This window comes from Rhodnius prolixus, unplaced genomic scaffold (genome assembly GCF_049639745.1).
Source record: "Rhodnius prolixus isolate KJV_2025 unplaced genomic scaffold, Rpr scaffold_8, whole genome shotgun sequence".
In the NCBI taxonomy this organism is placed as follows: Eukaryota; Metazoa; Arthropoda; class Insecta; order Hemiptera; family Reduviidae; genus Rhodnius; species Rhodnius prolixus.
The window spans coordinates 12811732-12832053 of NW_027411593.1; positions in this window are offsets into that span (position 1 = coordinate 12811732).

The following is a 20322-nucleotide window of genomic DNA, read 5'->3' on the forward strand; positions in this document are numbered from 1 at the left end:
GCGGATATTACTTCAGTTTGGAAATTTGCAGAAATATTTTAAACTCGTGCATAATATGGAAATTTTTTAAAATTTTTTTGGACAGCTTAAAGTTCAAATGTAATTTAAATTTCAAAATAAGGAATTCAACAATTTTTCAGATTTTTTTTTGCGATTTCCCTTCCTCGTAAAAGTGGAGCCCAACAGTATGTATTTTGTATAGCTACCGAAATGAATGTGACGACGACTGAGTTGATTCTGAATAGAGAGACAGCGTCAACATGTCAGCCACACAGCATCGTCTCTTATCCATGACCAGAGAACCCACTCACACTCCTCTAATCACACCCAGTGAACCCTTGTTCCATGTACCCCACATCAACCGCAATGTCAATACTTCCACCTATATCACAGACCATTACTAATAAAACATTTACCTGCGTTCAGCTGGCTCTTAAAATATTGATTATTTAGATTACTAAAATAGGACAAAATAAATTAGTTATTTTTTTTTCCAGTCAGTTTTGGGAAAATTTAAATTAGAAAATTTTCAGCAAAATTGTAAAATCTTACGTGCCATATTACTTCTCCAGGGCTTCTTACCTGTAACAGATAAAAGATAAAATTAAAATTTTTCAATTTAATTTAAACAAGAAAACAAGATTTTGTGTGCTTACACCAAATAAAGAGAAGAGGGAACTGGATTAGCCACTATCTCAAAGTATTTTAGCTCAACAACGAGAATCAAACCTATTTTATCTTCTAAACAATTAACCTAAAAACTGAATGGAACAAACATAAGTCAGAAAGCTTGGTAACTCTGAGTAACCCATGGAAACCGAGCAGCTTCACTATCCCCTGTTGAAGGAGAAAATAGAAATGTGGACTTCCTCTAGTGTGTCAAAGGGATGCACAAGTATACTTCTCTTAGATCAGAAGTCATTCTTGTGTCAAAGGCTATGAAAAGAATGCAGACTAGCAATAGAAGCTTCTCAAAATTCACAATAGAAGAGGCCTACAAAAAAAAAAAAGAAGAAGTACCTAGGTTTTTACCTGGATAAAAAGTTCTTTATTAAGAGAAAAACCCTTTCTAAACTTTTATACATTAACATTAAATGTAAATCTAGAATGCACTAGCTTGTTACTCAGTAACAACTTTTATATCATACCCTAGTTTAATTTTATCAATTAGAACCTTTCAAAATGATGCATTTTAATGAGTGACCCAATGAAATTATCACATTTTCTTGGCCCAGACCGTTGCTAAACAAATGCAAATTCATTAGAATCCATTAACACCGAAATTACAGTTTATTTTGTATTTATTAAGTGCATGTTTGAATACGAATAACAAATAATACGTTATTAGCCATAGTATTACTTTCTGTACTATAATATGCAACTGCTAAAATAAATATTTAGAATAAAATAGTTTTGTCACAAAACTGTCACCAAACTGTGAATTTAAAAGATCATTATTGAAAGCCTTAGTTGAACATTCAAAAGTAACAGAATTTGTTTCAAGTTTAGGCTCCAAAAAATACGAGTAGATACATTAATTTCCAAGTAATTTTCAAAATATCAATGAAATATGTGGGTAATTTCAAAGTGATTTCTACTTCTTGTTTGGCACTACCGACCTTGGCCACCTCAATAGTCTTGTGCTATTTGTTTGTCTCTTGGACTGCCCTTCTCCATCTTCTCAAGCCCAAATCTTCTAAATTCTGCTCAACACTGTGGAGCCATCTCACCCGGGGCTTCCCTCTTCTCCTAGCCATTCCAGGATGTCCGAGAAAGAGTTTTTTGGCTATTCTTTCCTCCCTCATTCGTTCCAAGTGACCTAACCATCTAATTCTTCTTTGTTTGATAAGGCAAACTAGGTCCTGATCAGTATAAAGATGTCTGGCCCCTTTCTGAATGGGGTCATATATCTTAAAGTAATTTTACAATCTCATAATTATTTGGGTGGCAACATTTTAACTTCTTCCTCTTACAACTATGCTCAATATTCTAACTCATTCGTTTTCTTTGGACTTCGTATAGTTAGATCACATTAAATTTCTATTACAATTTTATTGTTGGTAGAATCGTACAGTAAACAAAATGACAGCTTAAAAGGCAGTCTAGCACACCATAAGAACTTCCCTATAAAGAATTTACCATAAAAACAGATTGTAAGTTTTTGTGTTATTTTAAAAGTGAGTAATGTTCGCGCATACAAAGAATAGAGAAAATTCTTGGCCACTGTGATGAGAAAGAAAAATTTTAAAAAATAAATAAATGGTAATTTCTGGTGGAAGAACCATCAAACCCGGAATTTACCCATTATTAACAGTATGAAAGCAATAGTTCTGTACATTGTACTAAAATAGCACATCAGAGCTAAGGTAATCATCACCATTTTCCCCTACAAATAGCCATAATCAAATTTTCCAAAAATGTTACAACAGATGTGCACATGTGTAATTATTGTCTCAAAGAAAAGTGAAAAATCCGTTTATTATGTATTATAAAAATCCGTTTCGGCAGTGGAATTTTGGCCGCTAAGTTTCTATCAAGTCTTGTCAAAGTGTCCAAACGAATCATAAAGTTTAGTCTTATTCGAACTTACTGTTACTTTACTGAACTTAATTTTTTATTTAGAAAATTTTAGCAATTTTGGTCACAATAAAATGAACATGTAAAATTTCTAAAAAAACATTTTTTCACCAAAATGGTTGATTCCCTGAGTGGCTTTTTACACATTGGTCTGTATTTGTTAAGTATATATATTCAGAGAAATTCATTGGAGAGAGTTGGCTTACCACTAAATTACAGATTTGGTTTACCCCTAAAATGGGTCATTGTGGGATACGAGCACTCTTTCATTTTCTAGACCATCGCCTAAAGATTTCATCCGAACTCGGAGATAACGTCAATGCTGGTCTATCATTTTGATTTTAGAGTTTGTTTGGGGAACTGTTACTTCATACTTCCACTAACAATACCGTTTTATTTAAGCGCAGCAAGTGAACATGTATAATATTAAGTCCTTTTGCTGCACATTCTAAGTTTACTTAGAAAATTTAATTAATTAAGTTACGAAAGGAACAAGGTAGACCCGAGGAAACGCTGGATAGGGCATGTTTCTACATCCATGTAGAACTAACGATGGCGGAGAGAGGGCTGCGGGAAGTGGTCCCGGATGACAGAGAGCTGTTGGATTTCAGGGATACGGCCATCTTAGTGTGTGAAGAATCCCCTCTCCTGCCACAAAATAAATTTAGTAAATTAAAATCCTGTGTGGGTAGAACAGATGTTTTATATTTTAGAAAAGATAAAAACGCAAACTAATAGAGATGAAAATTTGTGGAAAGAACAATAAAACCGAGAGGACAAAAAATAGGAGACCCAACTAAATAATAATGCGGAAAATGGAGACCGGAGGTAATAAGAAGGAAAATATGATGAGGCCATTTTTTAAGTTTCCAGCGGTGTAATCTCCATAACAATAGACGAAATTCTCAGCGGTTGTAGCATCATAAAAATGGTCTTTGTATATTATAAAGCGTTATCCTTTTATTTATAACAAACTATTCAGCTGGCTGGAAGTAGATGACAGGAAATAAACTTAGTGAATGCAAAGAGGCTGATGACTGCTGGTTATGTTTAGTCTTTAATCCTCACCCGAGGGAGTGTCTTATTGTAATTCTTCAAGGTTAAGGGAGGTTGAGGCTCTAGAGTTAAAAGAAAATTAAAAGCCATAAGCATTCAGTGTATTGTTAAGATAGCACCGCAGCGTTCCTGAGACACTCAGTACTAGAAGTCTCTGGGGGTTATTTGGTTAAATAAACAGAGATTAAAATTGCAAAGCCTTTCAATCAAATCCATTGAAGAAGATTTTTATCTTTAAGTTTCTACTACTAAGAAGGGCTCAGCCTGGAATTCAATAAAACTCGCTTAGAACCTCCTTCTAGGATCACATCTCCTCTAAGAAATCGCAACTCTTTTGCGAAATGAGCTAACAATCTATCGCTAAGGCCTAAACAGGCAGGAAGCAGTGGCTAAAGTGACTCGTAAGTGTAATTATGAGTGCGTAATTCCTCAAAAAGTTGAAACAGATTGTAGATTGAAGACGGGGTGATTTAATATTAATAAAAGTATGATTGAATTGTTGCAGAGTGGGCCTATTAAGACATGCGGTAGCAGGCTACAGCCTCAATCAGATAGTGCTGTCATTCGCAACTTGTTAGACATATCAGTGATTGATAGAGGAAAGGAAGTAATGGGGTTAGGTGGTCTCGAATGATGGGTTACGCGAACTGTAACTTTAGCCACCAAATTGGCTAATATCAAGACCATGAGATCTACAAAGTTGTCAGCTAGAATGTGATATTCGTGAAATTTTCTATAACGGCCTTAATTTAAAGCCACAGTTGATACTACTGGATTCTTGAAAGTTTAAATATAGCTTGACGACGAGGCCTAGTGAGCGATCCATTCTGGGTGCCCCAGGAGAAATGCGCAAGAGTGATTGAATAGCAGCGGAGTTTTTAGAGCACTTTATGGTGATGCTGTGAAAGATGTATAATGGATCGATGGAAAGGTTTAAAGGTCAAAGAGAATGGAAAACAATGTCAGTGGTTTGGAAGTGGGAGAGATTGGTGGAGGTGAACTGTGCAGTAATATGATTGTTCCGTCTGAGACAAAAAAAAAGTTCTGTTAGAGCTAAACTAGACTGCTTATTTCCTCAGATGCAACAGATACCATCTCAGAGAGCTCGCACAGATAAAACAACCCACACATCTGGCACCTCCGTTGGGAGAACCTCGCTAACTATAAATTCGCACTATATTTTCTCTTGCCTTCCAATAGGGCTTCCGGCGATGCTTAGGGTTTCCAGGTTTAGTGGCAAATGATAATTAGATTATTAGAGGATTGGCAAAGTGAAACGTTTGAAGTTTGAATCTTCTACATCTAGATCAGAAACTGAAGGATATTAAAGTCATTATGGATGATGGTAAGGTAGGAGACATAAAAGGGGACGCCAGTAGAGGATTTTAGATAGAGATTTCTGAATGCGACGGGAATTAGAAGGCTTGGTTGAATCCTATTGTTCAGCTCCATAAGTCCAGATAAGTTGATTAATTTTCTAGTAAATAAGTCTTTTGTTTTGTAGTAATAGTTTGGAGCGTTTTCCTAGTGAACGATGTAAAAGTTGATTTCGGTCTTGTCTGCTTTGCGTGTGTTGTCTTCTGAGTTTAGTGAGGAGATAAGTATTTCCGAAACAAAGTTAACTCCCAAAATTTACTGTGAGAAAGAACGACTGAAAACAAAAAATGGCATACATAAATTAGTTGGACATTACGCAAAAATTACTAAAAATAAAATATATAATTTCAGAATTTGAAGTTTCGTGAAGTTTCAAAGCAATTAAATTGTAAGAGTCGACAAAAAACCCCTCTTACATACGACCAATTTAACGTAATGAATACGAAAACCACAGATGCACAGAAATGTTAATAATAGAAGAAAACTATTAAAATTGTTATTTATTCCTAAGCTAAGTAATTCATTTACCCAATATTCGTAACTTAATTTAATCGTTTGATGTTGATATACATTTATATTCAGTGTGAAACAAGTTCAATTAATTAAAGGAAACTAAAATTAATGAAAGGGTTGCCAATTTAAGTGGCATCATCAGTATAATTAATGAACAGCAGTGCTGGTTGTGAATTTTAAAAACATCATTTGTAAAGTGTAAAAAAATATGGTGGCTTAACAAAAAATTTGATGAATCTAATGCATTAACATTTTTATGAAATATAAATTGAAATTTTAGAAACGAAATTTATAATTTAATTCAGTCGATTTTTTTTAATGGTTATTCTACTGAAATGCAACCGCTATTTTGGGGGGGCGAATTTTAACTAGTTTCATTTATTAATCCCTTTTTTTTATTTAATAAACTTAAAACATGTCGGAACATGTTTCTTTACATTTTGGAGTGTATGCCTTTTCTAGAGCTCACCCGAGTTCTGGGCGGTATTTTCTCATTGTAAAATACACTTATGTTAAAATAAAAGTAAAAGAAAAAGTAAAGGCATGCATATTTTTTCAGGAGGGCTTGGACGTCCAACTACCAAATTAGATGTCAAAAGACGGTGGCGACTAAGGCTGGAAACATAGTGGAGCGGCGAGCAAAGCGGCGATGATAGCGAAAAGCAAAGCAGCGAAATCAAACACAAGTAAAACATATGGGACCGCGCATAGTGGCGAGCAAAGCGAAGATAGAGCAACGCTATCTATAGAGAGTAGAGCGAAGCGTTATGACATGTTTGATTTCTTCGCTCTTATCGCGCTCAATTTGTGAAGGTTATTTTTCAAAGGTTATGGATATTGATACATTTAGTTTAGTTTGTTTAAAGAAACCTCTGTGGAACATAGTATTTGCGAAGCTGCAATAGTTTTTAACAATTAATAATTAATAGTTAAAATTAATTAACAAGTAGTTAATGGAGAATTCAGGTAATTTTTGCTACATTTAATTTGGTTCTCAATCCCTTAATGCTAACTTTCATCTAAATACTAGGCAAAATTAAATTACATTTTCACGTCCTACTACTTCTGATCAGAACGAATTCTCCAATCCTTCTTCTGAAGCGTCCTACTACTCCAGTTTTTCAGATTAACAACATTAATTTACGACAAATCATGGAGTAGTGATTTAATAAAATTATTATGTTTCTTTTAATTGACTAATTTCTTTTTATCTGCATATATTTCTACTTTTTTATTTATTTTTTTCTAACCTTAAAGTAACTGCTAGCATTAATGGGGTTACACAGATTTGTATTTAGTTAATTTTTCTATATTGTGCCTAACTTTTGTTGTGAGTTGTATTATTCAAAAACAATAAAATTTGATTTTGATTAATGGGGTTACACCTGGGCTAGTATGTAATCAAATGTTGATACAGACATTCGAAAATACGCATGAAACTTGCCATGATGCTCCCGAAGTTGTTGGTACAAGTGATGAAATTCACCAAGTTCATTTCTAGACTTATTTATGTCATGTAAGAGTACACTGCAGCTCCTACTACAAAGCTGCTGCAAATCCCAAAGTTTGAACGAAGAATTTTCATATAAAAATAGTTCCTCCATCTTGTTTTGTCAAAAGGAGAACGCGACTAAACTCGTCACTATGTGCATGCGAATCTTTGCTCGCTGCTCGTCGCTCTCTTTGATTTGAAGCAGCTATCATCGCCGCTTTGCTCGCCGCTCCACTATGTTTCCAGCCTAAGCTACCTATACTTTGGGAATTACTAAACCATTGGGAGTATAGACTAGTACCGCAATACATCTTAGCTATGCGGGTCTAGACTATAACGGTTATAGTATAACCACTCAGTTACTATTTAGGTGAACTTAAACTTAAAAGCATAAATCAGGTAGATAATCTGATAGCTGCACTCTATGGTCACTAAATGGAGGTCCATTGGTTCATTACAGGACATTATCAACCAATTTTTCCTTTAGTTTCGTTTCAGTGGAACTCTCTGGTTAATTAAGTTAGTTAGTGTTAATGCTAGCCATGAAACTGTTAAAACAGTAATTCTGTACTTTATTCTAATTAACACTTTAAATTATCCGCGCTAGCTATTAAATATTTTGCTACCTCATTCTCATTGGCTGTTATCAACATGTACCACATAAGTAGTTACATCGCATGTTACTACCATTGGTAAGTAAATAATATGACTAATTTTAGTGTTTAGATTTTATCTGAAATTGACATTTTGGATCATAAAACCGAATATTAGGTTTGAATATTCTGCAAAGTTTTCTTTCTTTAAGATAGTTACTCCGAAAGTTTACTTTGACGATCAATTTACATAAATGGGCAACCATTAAAAGCATTTTTATTACTACAAATACATTCATCTTTACATCAACTTCTCAAAATCTCAATATGCTTCTTAAAATAACTCGAAAGAAGTAAGAAAACCAGATAATTGATGCTTATTTATTTAAAAAAAATGGGTGTATAAAAGACTAATACGTATTCAGCCTAGACACCCTGGACTGAACTAAGAAATAGAATATAGGATACTGCTTTCGCAATGGATATTTATCTGAGTATAGCATTCGTTGTATGATATATGTACATACATATCTAGTCTTGTGTATATGTAGTTATATATATATGTACATAAAGTTGAATATATTCGGCCATTTTTCTTTCCAATAGCAATATAACCACGCCATAGTTATTCCTTGTTCTATTCGCATATCCCACCAAATACAGACCAAAATATCTTTAAGAACAATACTAGATATTTCCCGTAAGATCTGTTACCTTTTGCTTTAGGAATATCTTTTATTGATTTAATGCTTTTTGTATACCCAATTTGGTATTCTTATGGTGTGTCCGATTGTACCAGCTTAAGGCTTAAGCTTACTGCAGTACGAAATAAAGTACTGTAACTTTTATAAATATTAATTTAAACAATAAAATTCTTAAATTTTTTATATTGTTGGATAAAACTTCAAAAAGAATTTTGCAAAAATAGAAGTTGACTCGAAGTTAGAACATTACAGGCTCACTTTAGTCTTGCCACTTTTTTTAATTGGACTGAATTTTACAGAACGTACAGTTTTTGAAATAATAAAATCTCCCTTGTCCGTTATTGTGGTTGAATGTTAGTTCAAAGCTTTAGATTAGGAGAGCCTAACAATCTGGATCTGCAAATGTTTAATTGTTTTAAAATAATAATAGATATTGTATAGCTGTAGGAACATTTAACTGAAATTTGAAAAAGTAAATTTTGGTAAAAGAAATTTTGGCATTTATTGTATAATTTTCAACAAAATTTTAGATTGAAAAGGATCTTCTAATACATATTTGTTGCTTAAAAGTTAGTAGAATATATGTTTCTATGCTAATAACGTTAAAAAGTTACGTGAATGAAATAAAACACGTTGGTTCGTAGTTCTTCAATTCCGGAAGACGTTTTATTGAATGTTGGAAAAATTTATTCTTACTTCCTGAAACTGGATTGATTATCTCACGATATTTTGTTTTACACTAGGGTTGCCCCACTTCGGAAGATATTTTCAGGTAAACTGTTGATCTAGAAGTGATTCTCACATACTAAACATTTTTGGAAAAACCTTCCAGCTAACAATTCTTGTTTAAGAAGACCTTTATTCAAACATGAAACTTAACAACCAAGTTTCCCCATTTATGACCGACTAGTATCATTTTTCCCAAAGATTGGTACCTCAATTATTACCATCTTTTGACAATCTGCTATCTTTGACCAAATTGTGCTCTTCATAGCCAGAATCTTCGTATATAAGAATTGGTTAGCCACACAGAACTACCTTGAAAGTTTTCTAGCAAGGTTCAGTTGCCAGATAAGTGGACCTAGTTGCTTTGGTGGCTTCTAATTCTCATTAAATAAGGTTAAAAAAGAAAAATTACAACCACTTGTGCAGCGCATATCCTGGTGAGATAATGCTACGACAGATAATACTTTATTAGTGATTAGCACCACCAATCTTCCATTATTGCTTGCATCATAATTCTTAATGTTATACTACAATCTTTAAATCAATATCTTAGATTGTATACGATCGAGAATTTAACATTTTATCTTTTTGAATAATTATAAAACATAAAAATAGAATAGAAAAAAATAAAACTATTAAATTCTTTGGTTTTCACGAATTATTATGGCGGATACAAGTCTGAAAAGAGAAGGGTGGTAAATCTGTTGGGGAGAGGGTGGTTAAAACCCGGATGTGTGGCAAGAATTGCTGAATCCCTAACGGTTCACTATGTAGCTGAACGGCCCCAGACCACATTTGGCAAGGTGTACCAAGAGGGAACGACGACGTACGTTAAAAAAAAAAAAAAAAAAAAAAATTACTGACTCTACAGCAGAGAAGACATTATCGCCCGCTCCCCATTCTCCTCCATGTTTCTGTGTTTTCCTGGCGCCCCTCCAGCCACGTTTACCAACCTATAACTAAAAAGACAAAAAGAAAAAAAAGGAAATAAAATAAAAAAATCGGTACGCAAAACTAACCAAGTTCCCTTTACCTAGTTATCGTTCTCTATATTTATATCTTCTTTTCTATCTTCTGTTTTTGCGCAAACATTATGATGTTACACATAAGTGAGTAGCAATCTTAAGCTTTTCATCCACAAATATCAACTAGAATAAGTTTTTATTTTTTACTTCGTAAAGCTACCCATATTGTTTATCGGAAATTTGATTGGCTCCCTCGTTTTTTGTAATACTCTAATTTTTATATAGCAACTTTCTTTCTAATGATTGCTTACACTTCGTAAAGATGGCTTTTACTAACTTACCTAGTTCTGTCCGTTAGTGTGTACCCAGCCCAACTCAAAAACAGAGGGTTTAAATTTTGATTTTTGGATAGGTGCCAACTCTGGGAATCGACAATTAGCTTTTCGACAAAATCAGCAAGTCTGTTAGTGTTACTTAACCAAATAAATTCTTTTGGAGTTTTTTTTCCCCTTAAATTCGGGACAATTACAATACTTTTGGTATGTGTTCAAATCGACTTCCAATTTTTTCTTTTTCTGCATCATCAGAAATCCAACCAACTTCAAATTAATTTTACATCATCGATCAAACGATGCAAAGTCACAATCCATGCGCTAACTATTTAGAATATAAGGGCAGTAGGCCGTTCCATTTAAATGCTTTTCGAATCCTTAATGTTTAAGAATGGTGCAAAAGGCTGACACAGTTCGTAGCCTATTGCATTTACCCATTTTGTCAACTCCAGAGCTGGTGATTACCAAGCTAAGCTTTTGGCAACATCTTGGATTTGTTGGAGTGATTAGGTGCGTTACTAGTCACAGTCATTTTGAAGCTTTATTCAAGATAAATGCACTAATTAATAAAAAAATTTGATCGACAATTCCGGTCAAGCATTGCACTAATTTTTTGTTATTTACACTACTCGTAATCACATCATTTTCACTTCATTTCCAAAAACAGTTTTGGATGTTAACAAATTTCAAGTTAATCCATCAAAAAATTGGAAGAAGTTACACAGATTTTTTTGGATTCATTAAAATTTTACAGAGAATCTCTATACAGTGAATAATCTTCCAAATGGGCGTTATGTGATCGTGATGCAGATTAGTTCGATATCCGGAGGAGTTCATTAAGAGAACATTTAATGATATAAAGATTCACTCTTGTAACATCCTACCCAAATAAAATAATCTAGATATTCTTTTGGTCACGAGCGCTTCCAGAAATTGCAACAACTGGCTTTCTATTCTAAAGCAATGGTTTCAAAAGCTCACTGAGATTTTTACCTCTTAAGACTTCCAGGAGCTTTTTAAATAGAAAGACCTGTGATTTATTTGGTGTAGCTGTAAGTAGTACGTATTAACAGTCCTAAACTGTAATGATATTCCAAAAAGTAAGTTGAAAAACCCAAATTCATTTGCAATGAATATAATGTTGTAAAACATTTGCCAATTAAAAATTGTAAGGGCAGAAGGAAAGTGGTAATTTTGCAAAAGATATTTACGGAAATGAAGCCAGTTTGTAACATATAGAGGAGGCCTTTATGTTAACTGCCACCGGAAGAAGATCTATAGAGCTGAAGAAGAGTATGACAGGTAATTGTTTTTATAGGCAAATGAAACTTTATAGCACCTGAGGGCGTCTTTTCCTTTAAAAAGGGCACCAAGTTAGTAGGGTACATGCGAAAGGGCAAGTAGAAAAGTTTAACTTATATTTATTATGTACAATATCATAACTTTTCTTTTTTTATGTTAACACTCTTTCCATAATCAAAGGTTTAAAGAATTTTATTTTAACACTCAATTGCTATTATTGGTGATGGAAAACACTGTGTTGTGAACCACTCTCATTCACACCCTTCTATAGCAAAGTTTAAACTTGGAATTTGTAGTTGGCTTCTCTTAAAATTTGCATATATATTATATATTAGAATCGAAGTGTCATCCTTCAATTCTATAAGTTCGAAAAAGGCGCTGAAGGCCTACAAGGATGCGGGTAAAGGGCCTAGAGAAAATTGGTGGGGGTATTGAAGCGGATTAGGGGAGGAAGATGGCTAATTTCTATTTTTCTAGTAGTGTAAACTAAAATCAAAACCTACCTAATTCACTTCATCGATTACAAAAACCAATCCCACAACTGTACCCTGGATTGGGGACAATTGTTCAACGATTCTTGATAGCATTCCCATCGTCGTATTTGTGCGAACGTGCGATTTAGAGCTGTGGCAATGCTGCTAACATTTAACTAGAAAGAGAAATCGTTTGCATCTTACCGAATGCGGTGACTCACGGCTGTTTTTTTTTTGAGTAAATTCAAGCCTGATATTAACCAAACTTGTTAGAAGTCATCAGATTCATCCTTCACATTAGATTAGTTTAAAATTTAAATTGAAATGTTTGTTTTAATTTGAATAAACGTTTTTCTAATTATTATTTATAAAGGTGCATTTTATTGCTTTCATTTGAACAGTCTCATTATTTATTTTTATTTTTTGCGTTTATGCTACAATCAGCGCTTTAACAGAAATAACAGTGATAACCGAGTAACAAAAGATAAGTAACGAGTGGAGAAGTTACCCAGTGGTAACACTCCCAAATATTAGATGGTTAGTCACTCTCTTCACTGGAGAGGAGATCACGAGGCCACTGTCTTTTAAGACGTCTTGTCCGGATTATCAGGAAGAGTTCCAGAAGAAAGATTTTTAGCTAGAGGATTTATATGAGATTGCAGGCTGAAGTGGAGTTTCCTTGTATAGTGTTTTAGCAACCTGGGTGACAAAAGGAATGTTAAGGTCAGTGTGTATAGTCCAGGATGGAGACATAAAATCGAGCTTTTACTATAGTTCGAAATATTTTAGATTGTAGCGATTTAATCCTCTGGAGATTGGAGCGTTTGGTTGAACCACACAGCTCTGATTCATACGCCCAGATGGGTTTCAAAATAGAAGTATAAATCAGTCTTTTGTTGTCCAGAGAGAGTTTTGATCTATCGTCTAAGAGTCTTTTAAGTAGTCGATAGCGACTGTTTAGTTCTGTTCTTTTAAGTCTAGTGTGGGGGTGAGTCTCTTTCAAATGTAAGTTTGAATTCAGAAACAGGATAAAACTCATATGGCACGCTATAATTAAATTAACGATAGCAATTGTGAGTCTTAAGATGTGTTAAAGTTAAAAATTTTAGGGAGCGCTAGGAAATAATTGATTCGTAAAATGGGCGGTAGACGAATTAAGTTTAAGAACCTCTGCTTTAAAGAGAACATTTATAATAGTGAAGTCAATCATTTCTTAAGGATTTTTTTGCTCAGTTCATAGAACAGTACAACCAGGTTTTACAGCTTGAATAGAACACAAAACCTTTGACCTAGAATCAGTTCAGCAATCCTGGCTTTACCGGAAGCGATGTAGAGCAAAAAGAGAAACATAAATTTTCACAGTAAATTCAGTCTAATCTCTTGTGATGTAGATTTTACATTCAGTCAGTTAATCTGACTTTAATGCTTTATATGTTTCGTTCAAAAAGCTGTTTGTTAAAGGGAGATTGATTATATACCACACATTCTGCCAGATAGTTTGTCGCTGCTGTACCTTTGTCAATAGCTGTAACACTGAGGTATTAGTGTTTTAGAAATCAGGTGCTCATTATAGTGGAATCGTTCTAGAAGAAATGAATCAGTTTCTACGTTTTCATTCTAAAATCAGTTTTCCTTCTTATTTTGACGTACTAATACGAGTATGCTTCCTCAATTAAATCCATTTCAAAATATAGGATTAAAACTGTGCAGCGAAATGCATTACAGTCTTAACTTTCTTATCTTGGATTTTATCCATTGCAGCTCGCATGTTTATTGTATCTCTGTCCAGTTTTTGGAATTTCATACATTACTATTTACAATTTCATACATCAACTTAAATCAGTTTGGTGTAGAGCTTTCAACTTCACTTCTATTTCCGTTTCTCACTACATACACTTGTTGACTGGCTCCGTCAAGAAATATTCTTCCAAATTGAACTTTTAATCAATTATTAAGACCTCCTTTATATCTTAGAAGCAATTAAACCGTGCATTACCCCAGAGATGGCCCTTTATAGGAGGAACCTGCCCACAATTACCCCCACAGAAAGGGCTTAAAATAGATTTTTTGTGAGGTAACAGTTTCAAATAAATGTTATACTGATAATGGCAGTCAACGCTTTTAGCTTCTTTTACGGAAAAAGATTTATAAAAAGCTAGAATTCCTATTTTGAACAAGATTTTGAAAATAACGTATATTTCTTTATCTGTGCACTTTAGTCACAAGACTAGCAAAGACAACTAAGTGTATTGTTATTGCACTTTCAAGAAACGAAATTTTAAGATAAAAACATAGTTTAATAAAATATACAATATTACACTATTCTAATTACAATATTATCTACAATAATAGATTCGTAAGCCCACAAATTCACACAAAGACGATGTGAATGCTGATATGTTTATGCAGGCAAGTGAATATATACACCATATAGACTATGAATGCATACAGATTTGCATACAAATTAATCGTTTTATTAATAACTGTTATTAGTTTTCATGCACATTGTTAATATTGTCAATAATACAGTTATGGGGGATTGTTGAACATCAATTTAGATAAACTTAATTGGTTGAAATTTATGGATAAATTGTTGGTAATAATGGTTACTTTGATTATTGTAGAAACAAACAGACGTTGATAATCATTAATAATAATAATAGTATTTCTATTTCACGCAAGTTTAATTCATACACGTAATTCAGTATGTAATGTGGTCGTACTACAAATATCTCATTACCAACCAATTTCCTCTCCAATAAAATATTTAAAAGGTGAGTTTCCTCTCAAATAATACATTTGGGGTTCAAGTTTCGATGTGTTTAGTCTCTATATCACCAAGAAATCCTAATTGGTGTCGGCCGTCTTAAAACTACCGAAATAGATGAACAACCGAGTTCATCTAAAACTGAATTACTAACTGATGCAATCACATCGGAAAAAATATAATGAACAAATTTCATTTTCATCCAAACTTTTCTTCTTTAACTCAGTATATTCACATAACCACGCCCTAAGGAAGACAATAAAATTTTTCAAAAAGTTGGCGTAAAGACGGAGTTATTGTTTTTATATTTTGATCAGAATCCTCGCTAATATAATCCTAAAAATATTAACTCAAATCATTTCTAATCTGGACCAGGAGCAGAAAAGTTTTGAATATTTGTTATTTTACTGAAAAACGTGTAAAAGAAAATTCGGCCCTTTGTATGACATCAATCAGCGAATTTCTAATTTTATTTGAATACGGCTGTTCTCAATTGAAGAGCTTGATGCAAAAAGGAGTTATCTACAGTATTTTTAAATTTTTAGTAGTGACAAAAAACTAAATATACTTTAAGATGTATTCCTTATGTTGTGTCTGCTGTAAGGATTAGTTAATATATTGTGATGGGGACATTTGGGGCTCAATTTGAACTTTCTAGGGCATTTTTTAAGCTTGCTATAAGCAAAAAGTTATTTTGCAGTTAACTCTTTTTTGCACCAAAATCATAATTTTCAGTAAAACTTGAGTACATATTAAGTACTTTAGTCAACAGATTTCTTATTTTTGAGCTTTTAAGTGGCATTTTGTGTTTAGACGAAGCGAATGTTAGATATATTATTATGCCTGTCAAAAAGAAAAATAACAATATCTACCTTATATAAACATTAAATAAACCTAAGAAATTTTTTTTTGTCTTCCAAGGAATGTAAAGAATGTATTATAGAAATGAAATGTTTTTATTTTTTCTCACAAAGTACTCATACATTACAAAATACAAAGTAAATAATAGGTAAGAGAATAAGTAATATAAGTAATAATAGACGAGTCTGCATAAAGGCTCCAAAAGATGTAGAATTGGACATACAATAGGGGGGCGCCACTAAACTTATTTTCTGAAAAAAATGTAGATAACTCCTTTTTGCACCAAGCTCAATAAATTATTCTTTCACTCATTCTTTATACTGTGTTATTCGACGAAATGACTTGTAAATCCATTCCATAAAACGGAAACTTTTACTTTCATTGATTACGGAAATGAATAAGTATTGCAATCGTGAGGGTTTTCGATTTTGATTTTTGTTTAATAACTCCTCTACACTGATGGGTCTAAACCCCTTGAAGGGGCGGGATGTTCAGTGTATGACCCGCAAACCAACCTCAGTAGACTATATAAGTTACACCGCCATGCCTCAGTCTTTTCGGCTGAACTCACTGCCATCAATAAATGCGCAAATCTAGTGGCCTCGACAGAGGCACAAACAGCTGTCATACTTTCTGATAGCAAGAGTGTGCTCAACAAGCTTAAATGCCCCGGGCATAAAGCCGATTTCACGGTGCTCGAAACTGTACACCTCCTGAAGAGAGCGGGTCTTAGCGGAAAGACAGTTCGATTGATATGGATTAGGGGCCACGCAGGCAATGAAATTGCAGACTCTAAGGCAAAAGAGGCAATACGCCTGGAGAATCTAAAGATCGAGAAACTGTTACCTTCAGATATAAAGAACTTCTCTAAACGTTCCTACTACAGGGCATGGTCTATAGATTACGAAAAATCAAAATATGCCAAAGGTAAATTTTACACTTCACTGCAGCCGACAATACCTAAAAAACCGTGGTGCTTTGACTTCGCAGAAGGTAGAAAGTTTACTACTTTGATACGACTGCGCTTCAACCATAACTTCTCGCCCCACCATCTCAGCCGTATAGTAATTTCAGTCCCTCCAATTTGCTCTTGCCCTTCTGATACAATTATAGACGCCAACCACCTGATCCTTGATTGCAATAGTCACCAGGACGATAGGGACAAACTGTGGAACGCAGTCATCAAAGCGAAATGTCCACTTCCTGCCAACCTACATACCATCCTCGCAGAATCAATATTCGACACGTATCTGGCTATTTTCCAATTCATTACCAAAAACAAAATCAAACTTTGAAAATAAAAATTAAAACATAAATCATAACAGCAACTAAAACAAAAATAACAATAGTACTCATCATAACACATCCCATTAATAATACACTAGTACATCCCTGGCTACTCTGCACAGACAGGAAGCCAACAAACAAACAAACAAACAAAAAAATGAAGTTTTTGAGGTTTTGAGGTCGAAAAATCCGGTGAAATGACTCACTAGATTCTCTTTTACCCCAATTTAATTCGCCTCTGTCCAGTACGCATCTTATTTCCTAAAATTTCTCTCTCTCAAAAAAGAAAAGTACGGTATATTGACTAAAGGAATTAAATTATAACCTGAGATTATCAGTTTTAATGAAATAAATAAATTGTAAAATTTAGTTTAATAAAGTGAAACTGGTTTATATTTAAATAAATGTTGGCTGCAGAAGGACAAATCCGTGTATATGGTTATGTAAATTTTAATACTACACAAGTGAAGTAATGGGGAACTAGTTACATTATATATATATGTAAGGGCCAGTGTGCGACCTTTAGCGGTTGAATTCATCAGATCTGCATGTAATACCGTGTGTTGGATATTATTCCCTAGCCTCGCCCTAACTAACGGCAGCTACATTCGATTGTCTCTGGGTAATTCTTCCCCTCGCGGCTGCACTGAATGGCTTTCCTTTGGCCCACATTATAATAATAAGTATATATGTACATGTAAATATATTGCACATCATGTTTATGTAGTGTATATCTACTGCAATGTGCAAAAACATTAACATTGTCTTCGCAATCGTGTTGGTTTCATTATCTACATTAATTATATTCTCTCCTGGTGAAGTGACTAAAACGGAATAAAGCCTACACTTTTCCGTTTATAACTAACTATGTTTCCGGTTTATTCAATTGTAATAATTGTGATTATTAACAATTGAGGCTGAAATTATTAAATTAACCAACAGCAAGTCAATGTAATCATCACGCACACAGTGTAAGAGATTTTCTGTTTGAGTAAGAGAATGTAAAAGTGTTAGTTTAACAAGACGGGAAATTGTTGCGATATCATCAAACTCGTATTTTCGATTTCAAGCACCAGACTAGTTTTGTCTGAAAGGCTAGCTTACTGAGACTAATCGAGATCTTGGCTTAACCCCAAGATCACTTCCCGTGTACCATATAGAATATCAACCCTCACTTCCGGAATAAGATTTGGATATAAGGCTTGAAAACAATCACTGCCATCCATTTGCTGAATTTCTCTCCTCTAAGTGACCAATTTTCATCAATCTTCAATTACTGCCTTCCTTTTGCTGAATTTCTCTCCTCTAAGTGACTAATTTTCATCAAGCTTCAACCACTACCATCCTTTTGCTGAATTTTTCTCCTCTAAGTGACCAATTTTCATCAAGCTTCAATCACTGCCATCCTTTTGCTGAATTTCTCTCCTCTAAGTGACCAATTTTTATCAAACTAGGAACATTTAATTATCTTTATCATGGTAAAGATGGAAGAACTCAGTGACACACATGCAGCGCACATTAATTCTTAATTTTAAATCACAAATATTCTTTATTAAAACAAAACAGATATGCTTTAGCGAATGTAACTTCACATAAATATTTAATAAAATCCTATAATAAGACAAATCTAGCATATTTAGGATTATTTAAGTTGTTTTTAACAGAGCATTTCCTCCGCAACAGTTTGCCAGTTTTTGTGATTGATTTTAATCAATAATCAGTGATTGAATCATTAGATTAGTGAAGAGAAATCTGCCTCCCTCTTATAAGGCTTCAAATCGATGACATCGCACTATCTCACTACCTGTTCTGTAACATGTACTCCACATGTGACTTGCAAGGAATCCCAAATGTCTATATTATTCACATGTTTCTGATAGATATTTTGTAACCTAGGTTTTTTTTAAGACCATGTAACACACCCTAGATAGCAGCAGTCTTAAGATGAAGAAGGGTTTTATTGTGGACAAATCAAAGTTCATTTTTATGAATTGCTAGTAATATTAAAAAAAAAGTTGGCCTCGGCTATTTGAGGCCAAATCTATTGTGAGCAAACCCTGCATACTCTCTTACCACAATTTACTCAAACAAGAACAGAATAATTAATCATTATTAAAATATATAAAGAATTAATACGAACAAGAGAATAATATTTGCTGAATTATTAATCTCTCGAAATAACCTGACCAGAGAAGCTTTGACCTCTTTTCAGCAGCTAATCTTTGCACCATTTTACTTTGGATCATCTTTCCTTCCTCCAGTCTATGCTGGATATTACAATGCTACTTCGACTTCTTCCAAATGGTGTTGACTAGTTAGATGACTTTCGCATGTACCACCTGTAGATTGATCCAAAAGATACGCACGTTATTAAAGGAAGTGTTCCCCTTAGGAACACGTTCCTAATTTTTGTATATTCACGACACTTACATACAACTGTAGCCTAAACTTCAGATGACACTTCACATTTTTTAGGATGGGTGGAAGAAGACAATGAGGTTACCAAGTAAACAGTAGGAAAGAGATAAAGGAATTATTTTATATTGGATAGTAACCAGAACGGATATTAAAAAAAAAGGTACATTGAGATCTTTACGAAGGATAAGATTGGATACATGAACTGGTAGCAACGATGTTGCCATTCTGAAAATTTTGGATTGGTGTTGCTACAAACAACGGAAATTGGAAAGCTAGGTTTACACATACAGTTCAGCGCCATAACCTCCATTAAGTCGTATAATTGTTATGTAAATCGAGTCTTTTTTTACATGATAGTTTTTTAGTTAGAATTTTGCCAATAAATGTTATACAAGTTTCTAGCATCAACATCGTTTCAAGTCTTGTCTTTTGAGTTTGATGCAAGGATTCCATGTGAATGGACGGTCTAAGCAACCATACATTACCATCATCTGGAATCGGAAGAACAGCTCATCTCTGTTACAACTGAATCCTCATTCAGTGGTAGAATTCAGTATTAGTCCAGTATTTTGCGGAGAAATCATTTAATAACACACCATTTTCTCTTATTGGCAGTGTAAGAAATTAACTATAAAATGTACTTTACTAAATGTAGATCTATGCCATTCGAAAAACAAAAATTTTACAGGTTTTTTGCTTTCTTAAAGTTTAATATTAATTACCAGCTTGATGTATTTCACAAAAATGATCAGTTAATTTAAACGTAATTTAGTTTTTCCATAATTACCTGTCAGTAACAAGACAGAAATTATTTGATCTAACGCAAACAAAATAAAAATAAGTAGAAAAAGTACATTCTTTGACAGGAGATTTTTAAAA